Source organism: Rhincodon typus, chromosome 33, assembly GCF_021869965.1.
Source record: "Rhincodon typus isolate 14 chromosome 33, sRhiTyp1.1, whole genome shotgun sequence".
Lineage (NCBI taxonomy): Eukaryota > Metazoa > Chordata > Chondrichthyes > Orectolobiformes > Rhincodontidae > Rhincodon > Rhincodon typus.
The window spans coordinates 5810683-5833095 of record NC_063364.1 but is presented as its reverse complement, the minus strand read 5'-3'; the positions used below and the strand labels follow the sequence as shown (position 1 = coordinate 5833095).

At 42.0% G+C, this 22413-nt stretch overlaps 1 long non-coding RNA gene across 1 annotated transcript in view; it reads right to left on the bottom strand.

The window, feature by feature from the left end:
• LOC125486825 overlaps nt 1-22413 on the bottom strand; it is a 55694-nt gene that overhangs the window by 2549 nt on the left and 30732 nt on the right. The window contains exon 2 of the long non-coding RNA XR_007265453.1: nt 7031-7117. This is a non-coding gene — a long non-coding RNA (uncharacterized LOC125486825). The remainder of the gene's footprint in view (nt 1-7030; nt 7118-22413) is intronic.

Sequence of the window (22413 nt, the reverse complement as noted above, 5' to 3'; positions counted from 1 at the left end):
CTCACTCACACACACACACACACACACACACACACACACACACACACCAGTCTGACTTCAAACTAAAACACAAACAGATTCTAAACAAGGTCTCACATCTAATATGCATTGTCTGACCTAAAATGTCACCTCTTCTTTACACTGATAAAACCTTAGTTCTTTCGGGATTGTGACTTGAAAGGAATTTGCAGATTTACGTATACATATTAATCAATTAAAACCTTCTAACTGATTAAAGATTTAACTACATCTTAAGTTTGCTTAGTACATCCTAATCAATGGTATGAACCTTTGATCTTTTACCTACAAATTCTGTGACTGATACTACATCTCTCACTAACACCTGAAGGAGGACTGAGGCTCTGAAAGCTTGTGTTTTCAAATAAACCTGTTGGACTATAACCTGGTGTCTTGCGTTTTCTGATCTCGTGATTTTGTATGCCTCTATAAACGCATCCCTCAGTCTCCTAAATTCCAGTGAAAAAAGTCCCAGCCTATTCAACCTCTAAAGTTTTCGAGAAGCTTCACCAGAGACGCACTGATGATGTTACCTGGCAGGGTGATGAAACCCATCAGCTCGGCGAGCATGTGTACAACCTAATTCAACCTCTCCTTATAACTGAAACCTTCCAGTATAGGTAGCATCCCTGTAAATCTTTTCTGACCCCTTCCAGTTTAATCCTTTCTATAGTAGGATGACCAGAACTGCACGCAATACTCCAAATGTGGCCTCACCAACGTCTTGTCCAGCTGCAACAAGACATCCCAACTCCTATACTCAATGCTTTGACCGATGAAAGCAAGTACGCTGAAACCCTTTTAAAATCTTAGAAAGTTGCCAGAATAATTTCCTCCTCATTAGAGATAACATTGTTTTAGTGAGGTCAAAGGGGCTAGTCAGTAAATAATTCTGTGAGAATGTGCAATTTAAGAGAATTGATGTGCTGTCCTCATTCAATTTTAATTCCATTGGCTTTTTAATAGGTCACAAGTTACAGAGAATTTACAGCACAGAAACAGACAAATTATATTATTCTCTGCTGGGATATGGGTGTTAATCATTGATCTTAAACTGAGTGGCTTGCTTGGCTGTTTCAGAGTCAACCACATTTAGACTCATAGAGATGTACAGCACAGAAACAGACCCTTTGGTCCAACTTGACAATGCTGACCAGATATCCTAAATTAATCTCGTCCCATTTGCCAGCAGTTTAAAGCCACATGTGGGCTAGACTGGGTAAGAACAGCAGATTTCTGACCCTAAGGGACATTAGTGATTCAGATGGGTTTTCACAATATTCCATGACAGCTGTCACTGTCACAACTCTAGAGGTTTATTTTATGTTACAGGTTTAGTCACTGAATTTAAATTTGACCAGCTGAAATGGTGGGATTTGAACATGTGATCCTAGAGCATGACCCTGGGATTATTAGAGCAGCAATATTCCTATTCTGCCACCATCTCCTGCTAACCTGACCAGCTTTTATACTCCACAACAGGCTCTTCCCACCCGATTTCATCTCGCCCAATTAGAATATTCCTTTATTCCTTTCTCCTTTCTGCGTCCATAAAGTTTTTCCTTAAGTACTTGTTGGTTACTTGCCTCAGCCTTTCTCTATAGTAGTGAGTTCCACACTACAACCACTGTCTGCCTAAAGAGGCTTATGCTGAACTCTTTCAGATTTATTAGTTATTGTTGTTTTGAATATATTAAAGAGTGTCCATCTGTTTGTGTTATAAGCATACTAAATCTTGCCTTGTGCTGTCACATCTTTGTCATACTTTTCGTCAATGCTTTCTCCTTCGAGATTCCCTTTTGTCCAAATTTTGAACAGAAGCTTTCTGCTGTACTTACACTCCTTGGCTGCAGTTCCTCAATCCAAAGATGTGCAGGTTAGGTGGATAAGCCATGGGAAACGCAAGGTTACGGGGATAGGGTAGGGGGTGTTGGGTGTGGGGGATGCTCCTTGGAGGGTTGGTGTGGACCTGATGGACCGAATGGCCTGCTTCCACACTGTAGGGATTCTATAATAGAACGATATTCCCTTGCTCCCATATAAATGACAGAATGTGAAGAAAGAGGGCTGGGAAGTGGGGAAAACAAGAAGACAATATAAAGCTCATCACCTTCCTAACTCCCTCTGACTCTCCATCAAAGGCGGAGATAGCAAGGGTTGTGAATAACTTTGCCACCTAAGGACAATAGTGGCCATTCAGGGCCTCATACTACGTTTGACATCTGACGAGAGACAAGTGGGCCCACACAATATGGAGAAAGTGCCAGGGGACATTCTCCGGTCTGGTGGAGGGGGAACGGGGGAGGATTCCCTCCTTCTTGTGGGCGTCAGAGAGATGATCAGTGGCAAAGTGGGTGATCTGGATGAAGATATCGCCCTCACTGCCCCCATTGCCAGGATACCCCTGGTAATGCTGGGCCAAGGATCAGAATTCTGGGGTTCCCGCAACAATCTTTGAGTCTACTCCATCGTTTCCAGTGATGCTACTGATTCCTTGAAGTTTCCAGGTCTAGGAGATGGTGTATCAAGCCAGGACCCCGACCATCCCCAGTTAATAACCTGATTGAGATTGAATCCGAACAGGAATCTAAGGGATGGCTGGGTTTGGGGGAATGCAGGCAGGAAGGGGTTAACCATTGGGTCGTCAGCTAGTGGATGTGCCGAGCACTGTGATACCGACAGTGGGAGAAATCTCATTGGAGATTTAGACTGTGTATGTAGTGTTACAACCATAGAGCAAATGTGGCCTTTTGCATAAAGTAGTTCCCTTGTAATTTGAAGTATTTCAGTTTTAGAATAGCCTGTACAATGGGTTTTGTTTTAAACAACGTTAGTTTGTTACACAACTACCATAGAAGCCTAGAATTACAGAATAGAATCATAGAATGCCTACAGTGCAGAAAGCAGGCTATTCAACCCATTGGGTCTGCACCCACCCAGTCCCACAGATCCTACACCATCCCCATAACCCCGCATTTATCATAGCTAATCCACCTAACCTGCACGGCTTTGGACTGTGGGAGGAAACCGGAGCACGCGGAGGAAACCCACGCAGACACGGGGAGAATGTGCAAACGCCACACAGACGGTGGCCCGAGGGTGGAATCAAACCTGGGCCCCTGGCACTGTGAGGCAGCAGTGCTAACCACGGAATGTTATTGAATTAAAGAGCAATGAGGTCATTAACTAAAACACAAATACAAATATTTGAAATAAGGTAAAGTTATGTACGAAGGTGAAATTGACATCAGTCTGCAGGCCTGTTTACTTAAAGAATTTTTTCTCAAAATGCAAGGGTTGAAAACTTGAAGTCAGATTTGGCAACTGTGATGGTTTCTGTAGTTAAATAGTTAGTGGTTGGTTGCACAGCTAGACTGAGCAGAACACGTCCTGGGAGTGAGGAAAGGCTGCTCTATTTGATTTTAATGGTCCTGCAGGGTGTGCTGTGTGTCAATGGCTCAGTAGAGCAGGACTAGAACCTCTTTCTGCGCAAGCTGTTCGAGGGGATTCCGAGGGACAGGATTTACCTACATTTGGAAAGGCAAGGACTAATTAGGGATAGTCAGCGTGGCTTTGTGCAAGGGAAATCGTGTCTCAATAACATGATTGGGTTTGTTGAAGAGGTGACAAAGAGATTGGTGAAGGCAATCTAAATGGACTCAGCAAAGCATTCAATAAGGTTCCAAATGGTAAACTAGTTAATAAGGTTAGATCACATGGGATCCAGGGAGAGCTAGCCAATTGGTTACAAAGTAGGCTTGAAGGTAAGAGACAGAGGGTAGTGGTAGAGGTTCATTTTTTGGACCAGTCATGTGCCACAAGGATCGGTGCTGGGTCCACTGCTTTTCATCATTTATATAACTATTTGGCTGTGAATATAGGAGGTATGGTTTGTAAGTTTTCAGATGACACCAAATGAGGTGGTGTAGTGGACAGCGAAGATTATCTCAGAGTACAACAGGACATCGATCAGATAGGTCAATGGGCCAAGGAGTGGAAGATGGAGTTAAACTTAAATAAATGTGAGGTGTTGCATTTTGATAAGGCAAACTAGGGCAGGACTTATACAGTTAATGGTGGAGCTCTAGGGAGTGTTAACGAATAAAGAGACCTAGGGATGCATAGTTCCTTGAAAGTGGAGTCACAGGTAGACAGGATGATGAAGACGGCATTTGGCACACTTGCCTTTTTTGCTTGGAACATTTGAGTATAGGAGTTGGTGTGCCATGTTGTGGCTGTACAGGGCGTTAGTTAGGCCACTTCTGGAATGCTGCATACAATTCTGGTTGCCCTTCTCTAGGAAGGATGTTCTTAAACTTGAGAGGGTGCAGAAAAGATTTACAAGGATGTTGCCAGGCTTGGAGGGTTTGAGCTATAGGGAGAGGCTGAATAGGCTGGGGCTATTTTCCCTGGAGCGTTGGAGGCTGAGGGGTGACCTTAAAGAGGTTTGTAAAATCATGAGGGGCATGGATAGGGTGAATAGACAAGGTCTTTTCCACAGGGTAGGGGAGTCCAAAACTAGAGGACATAGGTTTAGCGTGAGACAGGAAAGACTTACAAGGGACCTAAGGGGTAACTTTTTCATGCAGAGGGTGTATGGAATGAGCTGCCAGAGGAAGTGGTGGAGGCTGGTACAATTACAACATTTAAAAGGCATCTGGATGGGTATATGAATAGAAAGGGTTTAGAGAGAAATGGGCCAAATGCTGGCAAATGGCACTAGGCCAAAATGGGATATCTGGTCAGCATGGACGAGTTGGGCTGATGGGTCTGCTTCCGTGATGTATGACTCTATGACACGACGACTCTTCAGAAGCAGTAGTTGTGTTATTGTTTGAAGGTATTCACTCATGGTGTTCATATGATTCTTCACAAATTGGCTATTTTGCAGACAGTCATCACAAGCAAACAAAACAACTGCAACTGTTCATTCTGATTTAATTTTCCATAAAACAAAGTCAATGGTGCTGGAATTCCTTGTAATGCTTCTCCTGTCTTCTGTTCATCATGTCAGAAGCTTTTGAGTCTTTGTGCATTTTAAGGTTGAATTGATAACCCTGTGGTCTCTTCTACATTGGGGAAATGCAGCGTAGACTGGGTGACTACTTCACAGAGCATTTATATTCTCTCTGCCAAAAAATACCCTGAGCTTTCCCCATTGCCTGCCACTTCAACACACTACAATGTTCCCTGGCTAACATCTCTGTTTCAGGCTTGATGCAGTGCTCCAGCAAACCTCAGTACAAGCTGGAAGAACAACACCTCATTTTCTGCTTGGGAACTCTGCAGCCTTATGCACTCAATATTGAGTTCAGTGATTTTAAGTCTTGAGGCAGCTTCTCCCATGTCCTTATACCAACTCCCATATGCCAGGCCTTGTTATCACATGATAAAAACCGAAAGAACTGCGGACGCTGTAAATCAGAAAAAAAATTCAGAAGTTGCTGGAAAAGCTCAGAACTGAGGAAGGGTCACCAAACCCGAAACGTTAATTCTGATTTCTCTTCACAGATGTTGCCAGACCTGCTGAGCTTTTCCAGCAATCTCTATTTTTGTTTCTTGTTGTTACATGGTCTGCTATTACAACAACCCATTGTTAGCCACTAATAGTCCCCATCAGCATATATTCATTCCCCTAGGCTGACTGTTATCCACTCCTTTGTCTGTCAAACTGTCCTTCTGTCTCTTTGGGCTCTATCATTTATTCCTTACCCCTCCCCCCAGTCCTATCTTCTGCCTAAAAAACAATGTTTTCCTAGCTACCATCAGTTCTTAGGAAGGGTCTCTTGACCTGAAATGTTAACTCTGATTTCTGTCCACAGATGCTGCCAGACCTGCTGAGCCTTTCCAGCAATTTCTGTTACTGTTTCTGACAATCTTGGATTTCTTGAATTATTCAATTAGCTTTTACCATTGCCTCTTAACATAACACGCTCTGATTATCTGCTTTTTCTACAGTTGTAAATCCACAAGTCATGTGGCTTCAAGTGGCAATTTCCTTGTGCCCATTGTGAAGACAAATAAGCTTTAGTTTACAAAATGTGTAACATTATAACAATACACTCATGACAATAGAATTAAATGAAGTGATGGAGTGGAGGGTGCTTATATTTTGTTATAATGATCTGTGATAATTTCCTACTAGTATGAACTATTTTGTTTCCTAACATTAAGAATCATCTCAGAATCATCACTGTGAGGAGGCACAGTGGCTCACAGCACCAGGGACCCAGGTTCGCTTCCAGCCTCGGGCAACCATCTGTGTGGGGTTTGCACATTCTCCCTGTGTCTGCATGGGTTACCTCTGGGTGCTCTGGTTTCCTCCCACAGTCCAAAGATGTGTAGGATAGGTGGATTGGCCATGCTAAATTGCCCATGTGCTAGTGGAATTAGCCATGGGAAATATAGGGTTACATGGTAGGGGTCTGGCTGGGATGATCTTCAGAGGGTCAGTGTAGACTCAATGGGCCAAATGTCCTGTTTCCACACTGTAGGGATTCTATGACATGATCAATGATCCCAAATTGTCAATCCTATTTCAGCCTGAATCAATAGAGAGAGCTGAACCCCTGGAGCCACCCCTTCCAGTTCATTGTTTTTGGGCTATTCTTCCAGCAATAATTCAGTCCACCCAATAGGTTGCTGTGATCTTGCAAAGCATTTTAAGATTCTGTATCTGGTCTTTCATATGAAGTTACTTTAATCTGGATCCAAGAGGTGAAGGACAGCAAGCCATTCGCTTGAATGTTCTGTAACATACGGTTGTAGAATGTGAAAATGTTAAACAGATGAATTATTTGGTCACATTGTTCTCTGTCGAATTGTCCTGATAAACATACGTTGTCCTGAAAGATTTAACATCACAGTCAAAATTGTTAAGATGACCCATTGTTTAGATGAAGTGCTTCATTAATTTTTTTTAAGCTTGCTCCAGGATTGCTCTTCATAATGAAGGTGGTTAGTGACCACAAGGCCCTACGGAGCTCTGTCACTTCACTCCCCTCATCATTACCTTTGGATAGCTCAGTTCCTGACTTCTCAGTCTTCCTTTTGATTTTTGGAAATAATCCTCCGAAGGTTGGTAGTTGGACAGTTTCTGCTAAAAGAGAATAAAACAGACCTTTGACAGGTTTAATGTTACAGGTCAGGTCATAGGGCCGAAACTCTGGATATTTGCTTCAAGCGGACTGTAGTGTGTTATGCAATTGTCAAAACAAGCTAAGGTCAGATCATATCACCTGAGGAGGCAATGATATTAGCCATGACTTAGTAGGAGTATTTATGTCTGAAGTGTAGGTTCAACTCCAGTGTAGAATCTGTGCCCATAATCCAGACTGACATAGCAGTGCAGCATTGAGGCAGTGCTGTGAGGTTGGAGGTAATGTCTTTCGGACGGAATGTTAATCAGAGGGCCATTCTGCCTTCTCAGACATAACACACACCATGGTACTGGTTTGGAAAACAGGGGAGTTCTCCCCAGCATCCTACCTAGCAATTATACTGCAGCCACTACCTAATACGGATTACCTAATAATAGACTCATAGAATCCCTACAGTGTGGAAGCAGGCCCTTGAGCCCATCAAGTCCACGCTGAAGAGCATCTCACCCAGACCCACACCCCTACTCTATCCCTGTAACCCTACATTTCCCATGGGCAATCCACCTAGCCAGACTCAGGTCATTGTTCACAGTGACTTTCTGAAAATCTCATTGGCCTCTGAAACGTTAACTCTGTTTCTCCCTCTACAGATGCTGCTAAACTTGTGAAGTATTTCTAACATTTTCTGTTTGAAGTCTCTCTCCAAACTATGTGGCCATCTTGCATATGAAAAAAAAGCATTGACTGACCACAGGCAATTTCTGAGTTATGTTGGTATTTCACAAGCTTTGTTGCGGTCTTATCTTAATCATCTCTTTTTTAGTCTACAGACATTAACCTTCTCCAATCCTTCCTCCTGGTTTATCTCCATCCTCTGGGGAGTGATCTTGTGGCTCCTTCCTGCACTTCGAATATAATTTATATGCTTGGTTTGATGTGGTGAGAGATGGCAAGTGTGGTCTGACCAATGCATTGAAAGGCTCCACAGAGAATCTTTTCCTGCTTCAGTTTTGATTTATAAAGAAGAAGGGGCGACATTTTGTATTGCCTATTCTGCTTTCATGGTGGGTGAAAGTTTGACCAGTTTAAAATTGGTTTCAGCATTCTGTTCATTTTAATACCTCCCTTTACATAAAAGGTTTGAGTTGCTATGGGGCTTGTGTCCCGGGTTCTATTCTCCACTTTTGGGAGACCGTTATCCTTGTCTGTTCTGCTAGTTTGTGGTTAGTAATGGCTTCCCCTCAGCTATGAGTCATCGTTGTCTGATGCCGGTACATCACTGCTATCTCTTTTATTTGCATTGTCCTACAAAATACTGTTCTTTGTAAGTACAGCTCTCACTATAACAGAGTATTCCACCCTTTCTCATAGCCTCATGCTCAAGATGACCGGTGTCATTGTTAAATCATGATACATATCACCAGTTCACTATCATATCCATTCTTGTTATAATACACCGAGTCTGGCTTCCACCTGCTACATGAACTTCATTCGATGCAAGCATGAGAAATAGGAGCTGAAATAAACCATTCAGCCTCTCAGTCTCCTCCTCCATTCAATGAGATCAGAGCTGATTTGTTTCAGTTCTGAATTCCACATTCCCATTACTCCTGATCGCTTTTGACTCCCCCTGCTTAACAAAAAGGGTAGTGCCTTAGGTCGAACCATCTTCAGCTGCTTCATCAATGACCTTCCCTCCATCATAAGGTCAGAAGTGGGGATGTTCGATGATTGCACAATGTTCAGCACCATTCATGACTCCTTGGATACTGAAGCAGTCCATGTTCAAGTGCAACAAGATCTGGACAATATCCAGGCTTGGGCTGACAAGTGGCAAGTAACATTTGTGCCCCACAAAATGACCATCTCCAATAAGAGACAATCTAATCACTAGCCCTTGACATTCAATGGTGTTATCATCACTGAATCCCCTGGTATCATCCTTGAGGTTTAAATTAACCAGAAACTCAACTGGACTAACCACATAAACATACTGGCTACAAAAGCAGGTCAAAGGCTGGCTCCCAAAATCCTGCCCACCATTTACAAGGCACAAGTCAGGAATGTAATGGAATATTCCCCACTTGCCTGGATGTGTGCATCTCTAACAACACTCAAGAAGCTTGATACCATCCAGGACAAAGCAGCCCACTTGATTGGCACCACATCCACAAACATCCACTCCCTCTACCATGACACTTAGTAGAAAAAGTGTGTCTAACACACTGTTCTAGAAGAAGAATCTAACAAGGCACACTACAGAAATTCACCAAAGATCCTTAGCCACCACCTTCCAAATTTACAACCACTTCCATCCAGAAGGACAAGGGCAGCAGATACATGGGAACACCACCACATCCAAGTTCCCTTCCAAGTCACTCACCATTCTGACTTGGAATTATATCGCTGTTCCTTCACTATTGTTGGATCAAAATCCTGGAATTCCCTCCCTAAGGGCATTATGGGTCAACCTGCAACATGTGAACTACAGCGGTCCAAGAAGGCAGCTCACCACCACATTTCAAGAGTAACTAGGGACAGGCAATAAACGCTGGTCTGTCCAGCAACACCCATGTCCCATGAATGAATCAGAAAAGGATGCTCACCATCTCCCCTTTACTCACAGAGACAGGAACCCAAATAAATTAGTTAAACATGATTTCCCTTTGACAAAACCATGCTGACAGATCCCGATTTCCTTGAAGTTTTTCTAAGTGCGCAGCCATTATCTCTTTAATAGCTGATTCTAACACCATTCCCACAACAAACATCAAGCTAACTGGCCTATAGTTTGCTGTTTACTGCCTCCCCCCAGTATTGAAGATGAGGACATTAAGCAGAGGAATGCACCACCTTCAGCACAATAGAGTGACACAGCATGGGACACAACAAGCCAGACAGGACTTAAATTGATACCCGGGTTCCAGTGGATCTCAGCTGGGCAAGGTTTTGTTTTATTCACTCACAAGAAGCGGGTCATAGAACATAGAACATAACAGCGCAGTACAGGCCCTTCGGCCCTCGTTGTTGCGCTGACCTGTGAAACCAATCTGAAGCCCATCTAACCTAAACTATTCCATTATCATCCATATGTTTATCCAATGACCATTTAAATGCCCTTAAAGTTGGCGAGTCTACTACTTTTGCAGGCAGGGCATTCCACACCCTTACTACTCTCTGAGTAAAGAACCTACCTCTGACATCTGTCCTATATCTATCACCCCTCAATTTAAAGCTATGTCCCCTCGTGCTAGCCATCACCATCCGAGGAAAAAGGTTCCCACTGTCCACCCTATCTAATCCTCTGATCATCTTGTATGTCTCTATCAAGTCACCTCTTAACCTTCTTCTCTCTAACGAAAACAGCCTCAAGACCCTCAGCCTTTCCTCATAAGACCTTCCCTCCATACCAGGCAACATCCTGGTAAATCTCCTCTGCACCCTTTCCAATGCTTCCACATCCTTCCTATAATGCGGTGACCAGAACTGTACGCAATACTCCAAGTGTGGCCACACCAGAGTTTTGTACAGCTGCAACATGACCTCATGGCTCCGAAACTCAATCCCTCTACCAATAAAACCTAACATACTGTACACCTTCTTAACAACGCCATCAACCTGGGTGGCAACTTTCAGTGATCTATGCACGTGGACACCGAGATCTCTCTGCTCAGCATTTATTACTAATCCCTAATTGCCCTGGAGAAGATGCTGATGAGCCACCTTCTTGAATTGCTGCTGTTCCATGTGCTGTAATTGACCATAATGCCTCAGAGAGAGAATTTCCAGGATTTTGACACAGCGACAGTGAATGTACAGTGATACATTTCCAAGTCAGGATTGTGTGTGGCTCGGAGGGGAACTTGCAGGTGGTGGTTCTCCCAAGCATCTGCTGCCCCTGTCCTTCTAGTTGGTAAAGTTTGCTGGTTTGAAAGTTGCTGTCAAAGGAATCTTGGTGAATTGTTACTGCAATCTATCGTACAGGTGGGTCCACTGCTGCCACTGAGTGTCAGAGCTGGATGGGGAGTGAATGTTTAAGATGATGGTTGGGGTCCTGATCAAGTGGATTGCTTTGTCATGAGAGTGTCAAGCTTTTTAAGAATTGTTGGAGCTGCACTTATCCAGGCAAATGGAGAATATACCATCGCACTCCTGAATTGCACCTTATGGATAGTTTGGCAAACAGGAAGTGAGTTACTCACTGCAGAATTCCTAACCTCTTTTAGATACAGCCTTTATACACCTGATCCAGTTCAGTTTCTGGTCGAGGTGAGCATTTCGCTTGTGAGAAGGTGCAATATTTAGTCGATAACCAAATAACACCCATTTCAGCATCAGTGACTGTTCACACAGGAGTTCAGTGAACATGATTGAGGGCATAAAATAAATGACAAGCACATATCTGAGAAGCAAATAAAGAAGAGATTGGAGCTCTTTATTGGGCACTGTTCCACAGCTCCTGGAGCATTATCGCATTGGATAACTCAGCATTAAAAGTGATAGTTTGATAGAGTGGAAAAAAAAAGAGTTTAACTCATCAATTGGCTCCATGTGCATCTTATCAAGATACATAGAAACTGGCCAATTCTTTCCATTGTAGTCTGCATTTCTGCAACTTTGCCTTATGTGTAGCTAAGTTATGTTTCACACAAAGAATATTCTTATCCTGATTGTTCTACAGGTAAACTGGTTGGGGTGTTTTCTTGAAATGGGATAAATAGGAGATTTATTCAGTGTGCACATAGTTTATGATCTGACTGTCAGAGAACACATCTAATGATGCAGGAGCCGAATATGTGATAAACTAACAACATGGGAGAGGAACAAAAGGACGTTTTGCATTTGTGTACTTCCTTGTATGACAACCAACTAGTCAGAAATATTGTAGTAGTGTAGGAAATGTGGTAGCCACTTCATGCATAGCAAGATCCCAGAAATGGCAATAGAATGATGATCAAATAAACATTTTTTTCTGGTTTTGGTTGAGGGCTAGATATTGATCTGAAAGTTATGGAGGACTCTCAAGTTAGATTATCCCTTGCCCCAGGTATTGTTTCCAGCTCCTTCAAATCTGCCATCATCTCTCCTCTCCTTACAGCAGCAAATCTTGAAGGGCAGCCCCTCTCCCACTCCCAATAACACTATTCCCATGTGCACATCATCACCGCCCTCTCCCTTTCCCTCTCCAACCTTCTTTTCTTGTTTGGAGTCCTCAAGTCTGTTTTTTTTTAAATTCATTCACAGGATGTGGGTGTTACTGAACAGCGTTTATGACCAATCCCTAATAGCCCAGAGGGCAGTTAAAAACAGACCATATTGCTTTGGGTCTGGAGTCACATGTACGCCAGACCAGGTAAGGATGGCCGTTTCCTTTCCTAAAGGGCATTAGTGAACCAGATGGGTCTTTTCCCTCCCCCCAACAATTGGCAATGGATTCATAGCCATCATTAGAGTCCTAATTCCAGAGTTTTATTGAATTTAAATTCCACCATCTGCCTTGGTAGGATTTGAACCCAGGTCCCCAGAATAATACTTGGGTCTTTGGATTAACAGCCCAGCAATAACACCACTGCGTCATCACCTCCTTCTCCTGTTCATGCTGTACACACTGCAGGGAGTCTTTGATTTGATGATAAGGTTTCCCGGAACCCTACCCAGTTGGATGGCACATGGAGGTGATAGAGCCACCCACTGACTGAACTTTCATGGTGATGAGGCCTGCTGCATCAGGCTGCCAGGTCGTTACTGGATGTTACAATTAGCCGGCAGCCAGTCGTCTGAGCTTGTGCCTTCACGTGTGAAGATGTCCTGTCCCCCAAGAGCTCCTGGCCAATCAGATGGCTGGCAGCTCTGTGACCTGGGGTATGGTTGCTGCAGTAGGACTGCAGTCTCTGCCCATTGAAGAGGAATCACAGAACTGTTACAGCGCAGAAGGGGGGCCATTTGGCCCATCTTGCCTGCACTGGCTCTTCAAATGATTCTCATTACCTAGTGCTAATCTCCTGCCTTTTCTCCATACTCTTGGCTGCCTCAATTAAATCTGTGTCCACTATCCTTCTAGTTCATTCTAAACCATAACTACTCATTGAATAAAAGCATATTTCCATACTTCACCATTACTTCATTTACAAATCACTTGAAATCTATACTTTTTATTCTTATTCCTTTCATGAGTGGGGACATTTTACTGTATTTACTATATCCAGCCCATTAATCATGTTGAAAACCTCTATCATATTTATCCTCTCAGCCTTCTTCTGTCAAGGAGAATAGCCCCAACCTCTTCAATCTACCCTCAGAACTGTGTCGGAGGGTAGGAAGCTGGATAAAATGTTAAGTGGGGCAGCCTCAGTGGACTCACTCAAGCAGATTCTGGTGAGTCAGGAGCAGAATGAAGGGGTTTTTAGAATGCCACGGTTGGGGGGGTTCAGATCAGACAGCACTATCCAAACAGAATGATGAGGGTGTCCTCTCCAGGGCTCAATGTGCCCAAGCAGAAAAACAAGAGGCAGTCCATCATCATCAGTGTACCAGGATAGAATAACAACAGTGGCATGAAGGGGCATTAAGTTGGGAATTTAAAGTTCTCACTGATGCATTTCCCTACCTCCCATTCATCATTCACATCTTTGTGTTTTTACTAATCCACATTTGTTCCTGGTTATGCATTTCCTCAAACTTTTCTTTCTGAATTTCAAATCCATCCGTGGTGTTGTCCCTCCTTATTGGTAGAACATTCTCCTTCCTTTAGGATAGTTACTTTCCTCTACTTCTGGCCTTTTGCACATCCCCGATTTTAACTGATCCCACCTGCGATAGGGTGAGGTTTAAGGTGATCTTGCCTTCAGCAGTCTTGGTGCTAACTTCGACAATTCTTTCCCTCAACCTCTCCACCTCTCCACCTTTCATCTGATCAGTCTTTAAGAAACTCCTTAAGAAAATCAACCTCTGAACCAGCTTCTGGTTTCTGGCCCCAATATCTCCTCATGTGGCTTGGAGTCACATTTTATTTGATGATGCTACTGTGGAGCCCCCTGGGATATTTCACTATGCTAAACATGCTAAATAAATACAATTTGTTGTTGTTGTTGAAAAACATTTCCCAAATTTGCTATCAGTTGCTTTGAATGTGAATTATTTAAGACGAGTGTGTTCCATCATGTTATCAATCCTCCCATCAGAGAAGCTACAAGCAGCAACAGTATTTCAGGTAGGGTGGCATATTCGGTCAGAATGAGATCAGGCAAGTACTTAGAAAGAAAATGACTGACCTTCAAACTCTACGTTACTGGTGAAAACATAGTCTACAGCATCAGACTGGATGATTGTGGATGACTGGTGACAATCAGCAAATTGTACTGTTACAGGAAGCTTCCAGGTCACCATAGAGTCATAGAGTTGTACAGCACATAAACAGACCCTTCAGTCCAACTTGTCCATGCTGACCAGATATCGTAAATTAATCTAGTCCTATTTTCCAGCATTTGGCCCCTATCCTTCCAAACCCTTCCTATTCACATACCCATCCAGATGATTTTTAAATGTTATAATTGTACCAGCCTCCACCACTTCGTCTGGCAGCTCATTCCATACACCCTCTGCGTGAAAAAGTTGCCCCTTGGTTCCCTTTCAATTCTTTCCTCTCTCACTTTAAACCTAGCCGTCTAGTTTTGGACTCCCCTACCCTGGGGAAAAACCCTTGGCTATTCACCTTATCAATGCCCCTCACGACTTTATAAACATTACTAAGGTCACCGCGCAGCCTCTGACACTCCAGAGAAAATAGGATATACTCAAGGATACACCAGGATATTCTCAAATAATTACTCCCAACATTATCTGTACATATCCTGCAGATAATTACCCCAGATTGATATTCTTGACCTATCCACACTCCTTAAATCTTATTTTTACGATGTATTGTGTGTACAAGAACTACAAATTGATTGTGTAAAATTAAGTTTGAATATATGCCCGAGACTGCTGAAAATGTTTTTGCTAGTAGATCCTAACTACATGCAATATAAATGTAGTCTGAACGTTCATCGTTTTAGTAAACATTGAACTTTGCATCTAAATAATAATTAAAATAAAAATTAGAACACAAAATGAGTGCAAAAGAAATTCATATTTTACGGAAGGAAAAGAAATTCGTATTTTAGGGAAGAAAAAGAAATTCATATTTTAGGGAAGAGCATTTGGCTTTATTTGCCAACATGCTATAACATGCTCCCAGATTCCTGCACAGAATTAATAAAACCTTACTGTGCTTATAAATTGATACAATAATGAGCTGAAAGTAGCTTAACAGATAATATTATTTTTATCTGTGTATTTAGCAAATGTTTAACAATTAAAATTTTCTTTCTGGAATTGAAGAGTTGGTTATTACTAATTTTTTCAATGCAATGTAGAATCTTTAGCAATATAAAGGCTTACAAATTCTACTTAAACCAGCACTTAACTCCTTTTGACTGTTTTTTCTATTCTTTATACAAGAGTTCTTAGATTTCAACATACCATACATTACATTTTTTGTGCATAGTGGATGTGGTATTTTGTAAATGGTACATTCTGAATGGTACGTCTTAGTGTTATGGATAACCCTGGGGACAGATTGTGAAAAGGTTACAGCAGTATTACCAACATGTTGCTGTATTTGCTTGTGTGTCAGAGGGGGTTGCACCCCTGGAGACCTGATCGTTAGGTGGGGTGGAATGTGCTTCTTTTAAGACTTGGGGCAGTTGTCGACCAGCCACTAGAAATATGCGAGAGATGGAAAACTAATCTCAAAGAATGTCCTAAAAAGATTCAGAACAATCTCAGGGCTTAAAATAAAGTATGTTTTAATATATTTCAGATGAGATGTTAAACCAAGTCTGTCTGCGCTGTAGATCCCATGGATTTATTCAAAGTAAAGCAGAAGGTTCTCCTGCTATCTCAGCCAACATTCCTGCATCAACTAGTACACCCAACAAAGATCATTCATTCATATGATGTTTGTTGGACTCAATTTGCACAAGTTGGTGAGCACGTTTGCTACATAAAAACAGCAATTTGTTGCAAAACACTTTGAATGTTCTGGGGTCTTGGAAGATTCATGCAGTTAAGAAAAGAAAGATATAATGTCACCTCCTTATGGGCATATATCTTGTCTACAGGTTTGCATCCCCAACCCACCTCCACACACACCTAAGCGCACGCACACACACACACACACACACACACACATTAGTAACTGATTATATAAATATCATCAGATAAATTCAATCTGCTTTTAGAGATGTATTTGGTCCAGGTTCAACTATTCTTTTAATCATTCCAAGTAATTGCGCTCCACAGCGATAAACTAATTAAAGCAGCATTAGGAAGGAATGCTGGTAATATTGTCACTGTCTTATGTTAACTGCATACTAATGTTCAATAAAATAAGAGTTATTCTATATAGAGGATTCTGTGGGATTAGAACCTTTAACTTGTCAGCAATCGAGACAATGCTCACAATGGGTATTGCTCATTGGCAGTTACCAACCTTTCTCAAATTAGCAGATTGAGAGCCACCATGTGGGCTGAGATGCAACCAATCAGCTGCAGAATCACTAACACGCCTTTTAAAATCTGGTTTAGCAAGAGAGGTTGTCAATTGCTGACTTTCTCCTGTGGTCACTATAGTGTAGCTATTAGGCAAAGCGAACACTAACAGAATTAATCTACCTTCCGTCAACTGAGAAATACAGATAAATTGTCAATATAGTAAGTCTTTGACCTACTAAAGAGGTTTTGCCTCCCTGTCTGAAATGAACTCCATGTACCTTTATATTAATATTAAAAAAAATTTCGTACTCCAAGTTTTCCTAGTCATCTCATAAATATATCTCAGAAATTGCAATCTGATCTCTGACAATTGTAGAAGCAAAATCAATTAAAGAGAAAAAGTTGCATCAGATATAGTAGGAAAAAGTGTTTGTTACCAAAACAGAATTTCAGATTTTGAGTACCATGATTCTCTCCAACAGAAACCTTTGGGGTTAGTTGGGTGAACTTATCCATTCATCCACATGGTGGTTTGTCAGTGAGATAATTTGAATTGGAATATGGTCACTAAGGAGAAGGAGAAATACCTGTGTTAGCCAAAGTAACAATCAAATTGCACTAACTGATTCTGGTGTAACATTAACAGCAAACATAGAATCACACCCACCTGAAGGGCATCACAGCAACATCGATGAGGTGGGCCCAGCGGTGAGAGATGCAACTCTGACATTGAGTCCGATGCAGTGAGGTGGTGGAAGAGTTTTGGCCCAACGGCAAAGATCGGTGACTTTGATACTTGTTGGGTCTGGTGTAGACAGTGGTAAAGCAGTGGCAGAGGGACGCTGCCATTGTCATCATTGATGGTGATGCACTGGCTCAGGACTGATGGACTCTCTTCCACCTATATCTTTCTTTTTTTCCCCTTATTCTTAAATTATTCAGAATGATGCCACTTTGTGGTAACAAATGAAAGGTTTTCACTGTATTTTATTGTATTCTTGCTGTAAAATACACATGGCAATAAAATCAAAAATCAAAGAAGGAGGCCATTCAATCTATTATATCTGTGCTAACTCTCTGCAAGAGCAACTCACCTGGTCCCACATTCCTACCTTTTCTTGTTAACCCTGCAAATTTTTCAGATAATTTTCCAATTCACTTCAGAAAACTTCAACATATCTATCTCCACCGCAATCTCGGACAGCGTATTCTAGATCCTAACCACTCAATGCATTAAAATGTCAGAGTTAGGGTGGCACGGTGGCTCAGTGGTTAGCACTGCTGCCTCACAGCGCCAGGGACCTGGATTCAATTCCACCCCTGGGCAACTGTCTGTGTGGAGTTTGCACATTCTCCCTACATCTGTGTGGGTGTGCTCTGGTTTCCTCCCACAGTCCAAAGGTGTGCAGGCTAGGTGGATCGGCCATGCTAAATTGCCCATAGTGTTCAGGGATATGTAGCTTAGGTGGTTAATAGGCGGATGGGTCTGGGTGGGATGCTTTGAGGGTTGGTGTGGACTTGTTGGGCCAAAGGGCCTGTTTCTACACTGTAGGGATTCTATGAAAAAAGAAACTTCCTCATATTGCTATTCTTCTCTTACCAATCACCTCAAATCAATATCCTTTGGTTTTCGATCCTTCTGTCAATGGGAACAATTTCTCTTTATCTACATTAGTTCAGACGTGGGGAGTCCCTGGATCAAACACTCAATCCTTCCTTCACTGTTTACAAACATGGTTAGTTTTTAAATTTAAGATAAGGGACAAGGGCCAAAATGATTCGATATTTGAGCTACAGACTCGTTATTAATAAATTTGTCTTTAAGAAACAGTATAAGTCTGTGACAGTAATATAACATCCATTTTTTTTTAGCCCATCTGATTTACTTTCTAACAAAGTTTTATCTGTTTTAGCTTGCTAGCCGAAGAGGGATTATAATAATAATGTGGACACATTTGTCTCTTAGGTATTTTGGAGATTCACAGAATCAGAAATTGATAATGGGTTTTTAACTTGGGAAGGTCAACAACCCTCACCCCAAAAAAGAGACTGCCCGATAATTGGCTTGATTTATCTAATTCGGGATCATAGAGGCTCCTCAACAAGCTCACCCTATTTCCAAAAGATGGATATCAGGCCAAATTGTCTCACTGTCTCTAGTCTAAGTGAAAGCCCCAGAGATGACCACCCCCAGCTCCATACTATGTTATAATCTGTGTCAAATTGTGTTTATAACACAAACAAAAATACAAAATTGAAGAATAGAATTACTCAGTTTCATAGGCTACAAATGACTGCGCACAATAATACTGACTTAATGTGTTATAATTCAGTGCAGAAACATGCATTCGTAGTTTGGAATGTGAATTTATTTCCTCTTCCTGAACAGAAATGGTTAGTTCTTCTGCTGCAAGTTCAGTGATACTTTTAATACTTATCATTGCTGCTTACAATATGAAATGATAAATTCACAAATATCCCGATTGTGTAACCACATCCGCATGACATTCCCATCACGAAACATGCCACTTGAGTGCTAACTTTCATGATCGCTGGGCAAAGGTCCCCAGCTTGTTCAGATTCCAGACGGAATCACCCCACCCCCCACCGACCAAACAAGCTATGGTCCCATATCAGGAAGGATGCATTAGCTGCCCTTGTTAAGACAAAGTCTCTCTCAATTGGTCACAATAAGGTTAATTCTCTCATAAATACCTTTTCCATTCCAAATATATTCCTGTTTTTAAAGAAGCCAATTTAGCCAGGCTTTCTCGAGTTAAAGGAAGACTGAGTTTATTAGCTGCTAAATCCAATAAAAGATTATAAAATGAATGCAAATACAGACAAAAAAGGGATATAACTAGAGTAAAATAGTGCCAGTTGTCCTACATAATAGCAGCTTTCAAGAAGCACCTGGACGAATACATGAATAGGAAGGGAATAGAGGGATACGGATCCTGTAAGTGAAGACAATTTTGGTATGGAAGGGCAAAATGTGTCAGTGCAGGCTTGGAGGGCCAAAGAGCCTGTTTTTGTGCTGTATTGTTCTTTGTTCTTTGTTCCCTTGATACCATTAGCATCTAAAAATCTATTGATCTCTATCTTGAAGACACTCAATGACAAATCTTCTAAGCCCTTGAATTCCAAAGATTCACCACCCTCTAAGTGAAGAAATTCCTCCTTATCTCAATGAGTTATTCTGAGACTGTGTTCCTTGGGTCTGACCCTTCCAACCATTGGAAATACCCTATCTGCATCTAGCTTGACACACCCTTTAAGAATTTTGTAAATTTCAATGAGATTGCCTCTCATTCTTTTAAAATCAACATAACATAGGCCCAATATCATCAATCTGTCCTGATAGGACAGTCCCATTTTCCCAGAAATTAGCCTGAGGAATCTCTGCTATATTCACTCTATTGCAATGTCCATATATTGGTAGGGAAACCAAACTTGCCCAAATTGCAAAATTGCTGATGTGGCTTTATCCAGCTGTATGTGGACAGGACTGGACCTGGACAATTTTCCACATTGTGAGGTAGATGCTGGAATTGTAGCTGTACTACAAAAGCTTTGCTGGAGGCACTAATAGTTCTGGAGCACAAATATTCAACACTACAGCTGGGATGTTGTCAAGGCCCATAGCTTTTGATGTATCTGTCAGCACTTCACGAGCAGTGAATCAAATTAGCTGAAAGACATGGGAACATAGGATACACAATCTAGCCCCTAAAACCTGTTCCGCCATTCAATTAAATCACAGCAGATCTGTAGCCTAATGTCAAATACCACCCTTGTCTGGTATTTCTAAATACAACTTCAATTAACAAAATACAATCAATTTCAGATTTAAAGTTGACAGTTGATCTAATAGCAATTGCTGTTTGTGAGAGAGAGTTCCAAGATTCCATCTCCCATTGTGTGAAGAAGTGTTGCCTAACTTCAATCCTGAATTGTTCAGCTCCAGTTTTTAGACTATGTCCTCCTCTCCTAGACTCCCCCAGACAGCAAAAGCATGTCTGGACCCCTAAGTTTGTTTGGGTTTCTATACTGATTGTAGTTTTTCAGCATTTAATTAGTACTCTGATCTCACCATTTTCAATCCAAAGTATCTCCCATTTGCCTGTATTATTTTATGCAGTTTTACTTGTTCGCTTATGCTACTAGTGTCTGTTTATAATATTAAGCTTCCAACGCCTCTGTCTATAACACTGTCTATCTTTGTGACATTGGCAAACTTGGATATGTGGCTTTCTATTGCATTAACTAAGATATTAATAATAATGGTGAATAGTTAAGATACAAGACATTTCTTTGCTGTTGACCATAAGTTAATCCCATCCTGTTATATTGATTATCTGACCATTATACCAACTCTCTGTCTCCTGTTGCTCAGTCAGTTTCCTAGCCAGGTCAATAACTTACTTTCAATTACATGAGCTTCAGCTTTAGCTAATAGTCTCTTATGAGGAACTTTAGTCATACTTTCTGGAAGTCCATAAAAATATAATCAATGAACATTCCCATACTTGAGTATACTTTAAAGAAATAAATCAATCAGTTTCATTCATGCTGACTGTCTCTGGATAGCTGTGATCGTTCAAAATGTTCCAACTGTCCATCAATACCTACGGAGCCTAACAGCTTGCCATGGGAGGTTGGTTAGCTCAGTTGGCGAGATAACAAGATGTAGAGCTGGATGAACACAGCAGGCCAAGCAGCATCATAGGAGCAGGAAGGCTGACGTTTAGGGCTAGACCCTTCATCAGAAATGGGGGAGGGGAAGGGAGTTCTGAAATAAATAGGGAGAGAGGGGGAGGCGGATAGAAGATGGATAGAGGAGAAGATAGGTCAGACAGGTCAAAGAGGCGGGGATGGAGCCTAAAGGTAAGTGTAGGTGGGGAGGTAGGGAGGAGATAGGTCAGTCCAGGGAGGACAGACAGGTTAAGGGGCCAGGATGAAGTTAGTAGGTAGGAAATGGGGGTGCGGCTTGAGGTAGGGGGACCCATCCCAAAACCAGCCCAGCTCGTCCCTGCCTCCCTAACCTGTTCTTCCTCCCACCTATCCCCTCCTCCCACCTCAAGCCCCACCCCCATTTCCTACCTACTAACCTCATCCCACCCCCTTGACCTGTCCGTCCTCCCTGGACTGACATATCTCCTCCCTACCTCCCCATCTACACTCACCTTTACTGGCTCCATCCCCTCCTCTTTGACCTGTCTGTTTCCTCTCCACCTATGTTCTCCTCTATCCATCTTCCATCCGCCTCCCCCTCTCTCCCTATTTCACATTGCATTTGTGGTGACTGGGATGGTGCACAAGCAATATGCTTTATTCCGGATTGTATCAAGCGTCTTGAGTATTTCTGGAGCTGCATCTCTCCAGGCAAGTGGGGATTTTGCCATCCTGACTCACCTCCTGACTTGTGCCTTGTAATTGGTAGAAAGTCTTTGATGAGTCAGGAGGTGAATTGAATACTGCAGAATTCCCAGTGTCAGAACAGCATTTGTAATCACAATATTTGAATCTCATCAAGTTAAGTTACTGGTCATTGATAACATCTAGGATGTTGATAGTGGGGTATTCAGTTAACGGTAATGCTTTTGAGCTTCAATGGGAGACAGTTAGATTCCTTTTTTGTTGGGAATAGTCATTGCCTTGCACTTGTGTGGCATTAGTGTCACTTGCCATTTATCAACCCAAGCTTGAATGTTGCCCAGACCTTGCTTCAGTGCCTGATATTTTGAAAGTGGTACTGAAA